General features: G+C 33.8%; 1 pseudogene; it reads left to right on the top strand.

Annotated features, from left to right (window-relative positions):
- The first annotated feature begins 2,662 nt into the window (after positions 1 to 2,662).
- LOC149550207 (aquaporin NIP2-1-like) lies at positions 2,663 to 5,469 on the top strand (annotated as a pseudogene).
- The last annotated feature ends 5,320 nt before the right edge of the window (positions 5,470 to 10,789 follow it).

Genomic DNA, 10,789 nt, shown 5'->3' with positions numbered 1-10,789 from the left:
TCTAGATGATGCCTAACTCAACAAGCCAGAGGGGAATATTGTTTAGGTGTGCACCTCAAGATGTGTGCACATGTGTAACCTTGGAGGGCGCATAGGTACACACCTCTAGGAGTGTGCACATTTGGAGTTGTACATTTGCATGCCTCCAAAAGGGTGAGTATATGTACACCTCTTAAAGGTGTGGATGTGTGAACCTATTTTAGAATGCAAATTCTCCTCAAATGAGATTCTTTTCTATGTTTTTGACTATCTAACATACCCAGTTAGAGACTGGGGTTTGACCTTGATTCGGGGTAGGGTCCAAAATAACCTAGACTCTGAAGTAGGAGCCTAGTAGGGAAAATTCTAACTAGGGGGTCCCCATTTTTTGTGCTAAAATGGGGAGTGCATTGTGAAACCACAACACAACCCTAGGGGCTCTATTACTTTTGGTTATTGTCATATTTTCAATTTAGCCCTAGACATTGGCCATGCATGACATTTTACAATGGTTAATTACTATATTATGATAAACTTTCATACCATTATGTTTAGATTTTGGATGGTTGTTTATATTAGTAGATGAATGCTTATTAATTTTTATAAGCTAGTTTTTTATAGAGATAGAAAGTTTTGTAGGTTTTTCAACTCTCACTTAGATGTTATTACTTATTCGTTAGTGTGCAATCGATGTGCTCTCTATACCAAATGCCAACACCCTCTTGTTGTTGCTTTTATCAAAAACATTTTGCCAATACACTTCAATATTTTTTCCTTCGAAGACAAAAAATTTGCCCAATACATTATATATTTTCCCAACGATAATGATAGATTCGTGAAGATTTTCTTATTTTCATATTTTCATATTTTAAAATTTTTTATTAATGCAAATTAATATTTTATCTTTTCAAATTAAAGAAATTAGCCAACAATATTCATATTTATTTCGAACTTAGTCTAAAAGATGAACTCCAACAAACTAGTGATGGGATAAATTTTAATAATTATAATATATAAATTTGGAGTAATAAAAATATTTATTTGACCAATCTAAAATAATAGATAATTAGCTAACGGCCAAAACTAATAGGCCGAGGGCAAGTAGACAAACTCAAATTAGAAAGTAGAAATTCTTATATCTTGGTCTTGATTAATCCTAGACCATGTTTCCCTTCATAGAACACAGTACTCTGAAAAATAGCTCATCAAATCACATTAAATCCGAGTCTTAAATTTACAACCACAAGAAAATTGCTTGCAGGTAGGTTCGACCACTAGATCTAGATGTTTTCATCAAATTTCTAATTCAACCCTATTCATTTGTGAGGTTTTCTTCTTCTGTTCTATCATCTGGTGCAGTGCATTTCTCTGAAAATTCATTGTACTTTAAGATTCAATAATAAAGCATTTTTTATAGATAAAGTTATAAACTGTCTATTCATGAACTTCTGTGAATCTTCTTTGCAAAATACTAGACATAAATTTGCTGGCCGGTGGCCTTTAAGAAGAGTGTCCTACCATGTTCAAAAGAAATATATTCAGAGTGCTTGAGGATTACTTGAGGCCATGTTCAGAAACAAACAAGTAGTTTTTGCATTTTTCTTCGTGGATTTCAAGGGGAGGGTTATAGAATCCAGTAAAGCAAGCATTCAGACAGGAAGATAATAGCCATGGAGAATCCAACCACTTTTAATTCAGAATAGCTTCAGATTCACTCTGTTCCAATAATGCAAAGATGAAGTGGCAGATATTAACAAGGTGATTATAAAATTCATATACGGTTAGAATTCATCAATGCATGTTAAGAACTCATCGGTGTATCCTAGGAATTGTCATTTCCAATCTTGAATCATCTTGACATAATCAAAATGAAGTAAATCATCTTGATATTTAATCAAGATGAAGGAAAAGGAAAAAATAATTTGCTATGTTCTATTCCCAATCTAAACTAACCCAATAACTTTGGGTGCTTTGCATTCCGTATCCTGATCTTGACTTCTTCCCTTCCTTTCTCTCTACTTTTTCCTTCAACATTAGTTGTAACAGACCAGGTAAGGGGGTTTTATAGAATCATTGTAGGAAATTTGTATTTGTTGAATGGGTTTTATTACAAGAAACTGAGTCTTATGAATAATAGAATACGGATTTCAACATTTTAGACTATCTTTCTTCCTACATATTTGATATAGCTATTCTTTTCAGTTGAAGGCTTTATCTTACCTTTAAAAACTTTGAGCTGTCGTCCTATCAGTCTATGCTTTTTTATAAGAAATTTTATATTCTTTAACTGAACTGTTTTACAAAAATATCTAAGAGTACCAACTTTTTCACATTCTAAAACTTAATAGTTTTAAATTTGTCTACCATTAAAAAATTAATAACCAGACACAGGCTTAAAAAGGCCCTTTCGTGAAACCATAGCTTATACCCAACTTAATTCTACCTATTCATACTTCGAATATGGCCGCATACCATTTTTTGCACTTGATATTTTCAACATTGCAAGCTTGCTAGGTTTCTAAGGCTTTTAGCTACTACTTTCTTTTGATCTAGATAATTTTGTATCATGTAGTCACTGTACCTTTTCAAATACGTACTGCCACCAGTACAGCTGGTCATTCTAAGGCACCTGTGACATGGATGTTCAACTTAAATAGATTTGGAGTTGAATTATTTAGGAAAAATGTTGCCTTCAGTAGCAGATAAAGATATTGATCAGGCTTAGGGTGGCTCTTCCATGGAAAGAGTATTTGAACAAGGTGAAGACTGCAACAAATTCACTCATTGCTACGACAAATGCATTGAATTTTGCCCACCTACACTTCTTCAAAAGGTATAAAATCTTCACATTTGCATTTCATAAAACATATAGAAAGGATGATTATATTGTGAAGTCAGAAATGCCTTTATACAGGTTGTAGCAGAGATCATTTCTACATATTTTCTGGTGTTTTTTACATGTGGCTCATCAATTCTGAGTCAAAAAAATGAGAACTTGGTATCAAAACTTGGAAGTGCAATGGCTTCTGGACTAATTGTAACGGTCATGATATACTCTATTGGCCACATTTCTGGAGCTCATATGAACCCTGTTGTTACGCTCTCATTTGCAACAGTGGGGCATTTTTCATGGAAGAAGGTCTGCAAATAATACTCTTCTTCTACAATTCAAAATGCTCAATAGACGATGATTAAAATATAATTATTGTAGATAAGTAGGGTTTAATTTTGGAGAGATTTTATGGTTCAGTGTGTTTGAGTTGGAGTAGTACTCAGACAGGTGATGGAACGATCACCTAAATGAACTGAGTGCTAAGTGTATCATTTATTCTCATAAGTTATAGATTCTTGTAAATTACTACTCAAGAAACATGGGTCAATAAATTTGTTTTAAAAACTGCACAATTGAATTCTAATAGCAACATCATAAATTTTATTTAATACACAGTCTCTAAAGTCTGATGTAAACAGAGCCTCAAAAATCAGATGAACGATTTTTTAACTCAGCCATATATATTATTTTCTCCAGACCTTTCCAACTGCACTTTTTTATATAATCACATTTTAGTATTATAATTATTGCACTGTCAAGGTTTTTGAATTACTTTGTGTGAACTATTATCAGAATAATAAAATTTATAGAATAGGAATATGAATATGATTATAGAATGTGATGTTGAAATTATGATAAAGATAAACATACATAATCTGAAGTAGGAGATATTTTCTACAAGTAAAATTGTGCTATTGATACCAAGATTCAATTGTGTAGTTGTTGAGTCAAACTTATTGAGCCATGTTTCGTGAGTAAAGGTTCACACAAACCGATCTCTCATAAGAATGAATGGAACACTTAGTACTCATTGGATCTAGGTGATGCTAGCAGAGGTGAAGTACTAGGACTTAGGAGGTCACCATCTTAGTACTACTTCAGCTCGATCATGCTTCACTACAGAGTTTCCTCTATGGTTAAACCTACTTGGGTGATCTTCCAGAAAGTTCCAGTGCTTCACCTATGTAAGCATCACCTAGATCTGATGAGTGCTAAGTGTTCCAATCATTCTCATTAGAGATGAGTTTGTGTGAACCACTACTCATGAAACATGAATCAATAAATTTGACTCAACAACTACACTGTTTAATCCTGATAGCGATATCAGAATACACAATCTAAATTAGAAACAACAATAATACCTACTTTAAGTTGTAGAAAAATAGTTAAATAGAAGCAATTCACGTACAGGTTCTAGCCTATATTGGAGCTCAGTTGGGTGGATCATTAGTAACTTGTTTTACACTTGGCGCAATGTTTACTGAAATATCAGACATTGCTACAACCAGGCCTTCAGGCCCAGTGCTGCAGGCTGTCATTATGGAAATCATCGTATACTATCTCTTAATGCTCATTAATTCTGCCCTTGCAATTGATTCCACTGCAGTATTTTCATCTATCCCCCTTTTCAAAGATTTAGTTTGTTAGTTAATCATTCAGAATATGACTTCAATTTGTGTTTGTTCCTTTCCCTTGTTTTCGTCCTATTTTCCTTTAATTTTATGCAGGGTATGTTGTCCTCAAGGCATAACCCAGCTTCTCCAGCACATGGAAGGCATGAGTTTCTTTGAAATCTAAATGCCAATTGAATCATTCTTGGACATTGATACTTCTATTTACGGGACAACAACTTTTATTACCAAGAAGCTTGGAATGATGTGATTTTTTTAGCTCGTGTTATGAGCTTAAGTTTTGTGTTTTTAATCACTATTATTTTTGCTGAGTTCTTCATTTGCTAAAAGATTATTGTTCTGGTATATAAATAGCACGTAATTTTGGAATACGTGATCTGTAAGATATGGTTCTGAAATACATAGTTTGTTTTTATATTGTGATTAGAATTAAATTGATTAGTTTTTTAGTTGAATTTATTGATAGGTGGTTTATATGAATTAATTTATCATGAGAATGGATGAAAGGAATATTTAGTCTTTATTGTATTTATCTGATGTTCAAAGAGGTCAAACATTAGATCTTCAAAGAAAGTCACCAATCCTAACATATTCCAACTCTATTCTGTTTAATCATATAACTCTTCTAAATTCACTTAACATACTACCCTATTTACTTATGTAATTCATTTATCACTATTTTGTGTCTGTGAACCTGCAGTGAAAATAGCTCAAGCCCTATTGTTTTAAATATTTATTAGAAGTTTTCTTTTTAGTGAGTATAAAGCTTTGCCTATAATTTTTTTTTTTTGTTTTACTTTGCATCTGTCACAATTGTGATGTCCGTCACAAGCATTGTGATAGGGTTGTTGTAGCGGCGTCGCTAACTGCCATCACAATTGCCAGGGTGTCCGTCGCAATTGCGACGTCAGCCTCAAGCATTGCGACGGGGTTGCTTTAGAGGTGACACCAACTATCATCACAATTGCCAGGGTGTCTGTCACAATTGTGACGTCTGCCACAAGATTTGTGCTGGGGATGCTGTAGCTACGATGCAAACTACTGTCGCAATTGCCTGGGTGTCTTTCACAATTGCGACATCAGACACAAGAATTGTGACAGGGTTGATGTCACAATAAAGTGGCTGCATAGCGACGGGTAGGCATCATAATTGCGACGGTGTAGGATAGACATTGTAATTTGTGACTAAAAAAAAATGACATCTATTATTGTCGCAGTGGCGACACATTGTTGTCATAATTGTGACACATAGCCATCGCAAATCAATGCCAAATGTATTAGTGACATGTATGCAAAATGTGGAATCATAAGTAAGGCATTTGAATCATTTTATTGACTACCTCCATGAAATGTCATCTAATGACAAGCCAATATTGTAGGATATGCATATTGTCACAGTAAGAACCAACAACAATATCACATTCAAAAATCCAAGAAAATCCATAATGCATACTAGTTCTATTTTACTTTTAGGAGTACACAACTAAAAATCCTTGTATTAAAGGAAAACTATTTTAGAAATAGGAATTGTCAGGTTGTGTCCAAGAGTTGATTAAATCACCATGCTTTTTTATGCAATCCAACAATCTTAGTTTCCAATTGTAGACATAAAAAATAAAAGAAATTTTTTTTGGTAGAATATGTGAAAAAGAGACCTTTCAGATGAAATGCCCATGATAGTTGGCACAGTTGTTGAGTCAATATCCATATTTTCTATTGCTTTGCTACTTTTCATTCATACAAATTAGTAGAACTAAATAATGTTAGTCCTTAACTTATGAAAAATCCACAAGTAAGAGAGTTGCAAAGTTTCCTTACTATGGGATGGTTGTTTTTGTTTTGCTTACACCACTCCTTTCAGCTCCACTACCCTTCTTTTGTCTTCTTGATCTTCATTTCAACAACAAAGCTCATTACATAGAGTTGTCTAGTTCATAAAATTTTACAATGAAAGATAGCAAAAGTGACAACAAATTCTACTTTCCTCAGTTTCCTAACTCATCTGGATGATCACCACCATCATTATCATCATTATTATCATCATGTCTTCCATTGGCAGAATCACCATCAGCATGATGTTTCTTATTGACTTCTCAATGTCTTCCTTGCTCCCTTTGCTCCATATGTGTCAACACTATATGGTATATTACAAAATTGAGGACATTGAGATTGGACTTTACATCTGATTATAATACTTGAGCAAAGCATGTTGGAAAATAGTAAAATTTGTCAAATGATGAGAAACTTTCTCATGTTTCAATCTCATGCCTCTAAATTATCATCATTAGCATGCAACTGTGAATGACTTTTTACTTCCATGAGGGTTTGGCAAACAAAGAAATATAAGAATATAAAACAATTTACACAAAAGGAATGTAAAAAATTTAAAACCTCAAAAAAATCACCTCATCTGTCAGCACAGGTTGATTCGTACTCTTAGCACAATGAATGTATTTCTTCAAGAATTTTAAAGTTAATATTTTATTTTTGAAATGCCTGATCTTTTTCTCACCATGTAGTAGATGATTGTATTTCACAAAAATGAATTCAGAGGACTCTACTTCATCTTCTTCCATGTTTCTTGAATTTTTGTCAACAATCACCATTCCTGTAGAATATTTTGGTCAATCATATCACCTATCAAACATGAAGACATATTCCAATTATAGTCAAGAATCAAAACATAATCGAAACAACTTATGGTCACATTTAGAGGACAACTTAAATTAAAGGAAATTGCACAATCGATGACCATTACAAGTTAAAGTTTAACTAACATTAGACTCTATTGGCTCCTAATTTAACAAAGTTTGAATAACCAGGCATGCAAGGCAATAATGCATCTATGGGCAGCTATTTCCAATAATTGACACAATTCACAAAGAACCTAGGCCAACTATAATGCTACACTCCTTGTTCGCTTTAGGCTCTAAAAAACCTAGGCTAGTGAACCTCTTAAGATCTGATTATGTAACAAGTGCAATGAGCATAATCAGGTCTAGCATAACAGATCAAACCCGTAAATCCTCTATACTTAACCAAGAAATCACAAGCATGAAATAGCTTAGAACATGACTCATGAAATTGGTAAGCTAAGGGAGCATTGAACTTTGAATAACTTTCAACATAAAAGGGAAAATTGATTTAACACGTTGATAATAGCAAGACGCAAGTATGAGCAACAAAACCTAATGATCCTATCTCTGATCAGTGCCTTATCTATTGGGTAATTACACAAATTATAACCATACATCTTTTGGAAATCTTTGACATAATTCCTACATCAATATTCCTAATCTATCTTTCACCTTGTGAATAGACATCTGCATCAAAATTGAATCTCATACCTGAATTTTCCCATCATGAAATCTCCAAACCTTGTGATAAACACCAAGTAATTACATGGATCTTTGTTCCACAAGGAAAACATTTCAACCACATACATCCTTAAGAAGAATGAAACCTCATTTATGATGGTTCACAAATTAGAAGAAATTATAGATCTATGAACAAAAGACAAGATTCAAAATGAATGTAAACCCTTTGCTATACTTTATTCATTTTCCTTGAAAAAAAATACATGAAAGATGTATAGGAATGGCTCACAAATCACCTAACAGATGAGAATGATCTACATAAAACTTAAATTGTTGTTCAATACAAGAGAAAATTCTAGCTGTCTAGCTTTCACGGCTTGAATAGAGCTCCTCGAACTGAAAATTGAAAATCAACCAACAACCTTTTTTAGAGAAGAAGAAAGAATATATATCAAGGAAGCAATTTGTAGACTTGATCAAAAGATGAAAAGTTTTCCCTTTGAATTCTTTCCCAAGAATCTAAATAAACTCTCTCTACCTTCTCCCATTAACTACTAATCATATCCTTTATGTTTTACCTTTCCAAATGCAAAGTATCTCAGTAAAAGATTTTTTTTTAATAACTAAACCTAGATATGTGCCAATTGATCAATTTCAAGTCAAAACAACACAAAAACTCAAAATAATAAGATACAAGAGTCACTAAATGTTTTTAAGGTCATTTTATACTAATTTTTGCAACTTCTAACTCAAAATATCTAATAAACCATGCAAATCACTTTGAGAGACAAGACCTCCTATAGCATGTATTAGTGGAAATCTGTGCAAAAATGAACTTCATATTCAGATAGTTCATCTCTTCCCAATTCCAATGGTATATTGGAGTCCATATTTTGCCTACCGAAAACCCCCTAAAACTCGTTTTGAAAATCATCTCTCTACCAGGGCTTTGTGACTGAACTCTAAATTTTTCAAAAATTTAAAAAGGCTAAAGTTCAAACTTTATAAAATAATATTTTTGTACTTAAAACATTTGCATGTCCATATATTTGAAAAGAACTTAAAAAAGAAAACTTAAAATAATTTATTTTTAGTCCACTTGGGCCCTGATATGTGCCATGTGACACCATATTATTGGCCTCTTATCTGCCACATCACCAGTTTATGAAGTATGCCACCTCACCATGCACCTTGAGCCCACTACCATATGGCACTTGGGCACATTCTTGCATCGTTTAAATCTGGAGCACTTCCATTTTGTGGGCAAGCACCCACCACAAGATAGCGTGATGTAGTGCAATCTTATGCCTCTACCTCTACCTCAGTGCACTTGTTTGTTTATCTAAAAGTTTTTATAAGTCATTTGCAGCTGGCATCAACTAGTGGACACACTGCCATAAGCATTTCCTTTAAAAGGAATTGTCCTTAAGACACCAACCAATATGCTTGTAATGCAATTTAAAGACCTAGAAAAGCTACACCCTTGTGCATATGGGATAAAACATCCAATTGTTGTTGTGAGCTCCCTCCTTATCCAAACATGTAGCACATGTTTTGTAGATTCCTCAGGGATATTGGCATCTACAATTATGTAAAAGGAAAGTAGGAGATTATAGTTCCTAGCTACATGTAAGATGAAATGGTTGAGGCTCTCCTTATGCTTGGTTCAAACAACTCCCTCCTTGACTCTACAAATGGTGCACTTCATTAAAATGTTGCCTTCACTACCCCAATTATCATTACATACAGTAAATTTCATACCAAAATGCTCTTCTATTTAAAGAATTGAAATAGCTTACCATATTTGATGAACTAATTCTTTAGAGAATAGCAGAGAACAAGACTCGAGAAGCATTTTAAGAAGTTTTGACCTTTCAGATGGATTAAAAAAATTGCAAGAACTCTTCAATATTAGATGTGAAGCTAGCTAGATATCTAAATCTTTTGTAGTAATCCAAAAATGACTATGCCAACTCTCTAGTATTTGCCTTCCCAAATATTCATCGATGTTTTTCTATCTCAAGATTTGCCAAAAAGGGCCCCCTTCTAAATTCATGCATATCTATTTGTTGAAGCTTTTCAATAAAGGGGTGTACATCTGATATACACCTATCAAACACTTCCTCTACTAGCCTAGTCAAGGGGAAAGAGTTTGGCCCTATGATGAGTTCAAATGCAAACCTCCCTCCTTATCGGTGTGGGAAATCTTTATTCATTTGTTGATTGAAGGAGTTCTTCCATTCGCAGGTCTAAACATCTTTTAATCTGCCACTTTTTGACTACGTCAAGTCATCTACCATCTCTATCCCCCACTTCAACTTCATTCTCTTCATCTTTAATGTCACTCTCCTCCTCTTTAGATTCACTATTGCCCTAGGTCTAGAAATGAGAAGCCATTGTCTACTTGCTTTCACAACCTATGGGTTGCCAAAGCCACAATGAGTGTAGCATCTTGCATGGAAGTAACATATCTCTTAGTATTTGAACAATAGGCCTACATCGATGGTGTTCTTGTTTAAACCTACAACTTTCCCCTTTTTTTGACTTATCCTTACTGCTGACTCCCTTTTGACTTTGTTTTCGTCTTTTTCTACTATTCACATAAATAAAGACATCCCCTATTTTGGCCCATGGGTTCATTCCTTTACATGCCATGCCTTTTTCAACATCTTCTTTGGTGTTGTTTTCCTTTTTCTTCCATTATGCTTCTTCAATTGAAAGCAATTGAGACATATCTTTCCAAGAATTCTTTTAACTTCATGTACATAAAGAGGATGAATTACTAGTGTTGGGAGCTTCAAATGGCCAAAATGACCATCACAATCATGAAGCTTGTCACTTCCACATGTTTCACATTTATTAGATTTTATAGGTAGACTAAGTTGATAGCTTGATAATTAACTTACATGTTCAATAGATGACACTAACACCTTGATTTGGTAGTATGGGCAAGGTTTTTTGCTCCAAGACAAGCTATTCAGTCCAAGGGATGCAAATGAGACTTTCCCATTTATTGAATCATTTTGTGT

The sequence above is a fragment of the Cupressus sempervirens genome, chromosome 7, assembly GCF_028749045.1.
Source record: "Cupressus sempervirens isolate cs-2001-9-10 chromosome 7, ASM2874904v1, whole genome shotgun sequence".
NCBI classification, from domain to species: Eukaryota; Viridiplantae; Streptophyta; class Pinopsida; order Cupressales; family Cupressaceae; genus Cupressus; species Cupressus sempervirens.
This window is presented reverse-complemented; position numbering and strand designations above follow the sequence as displayed.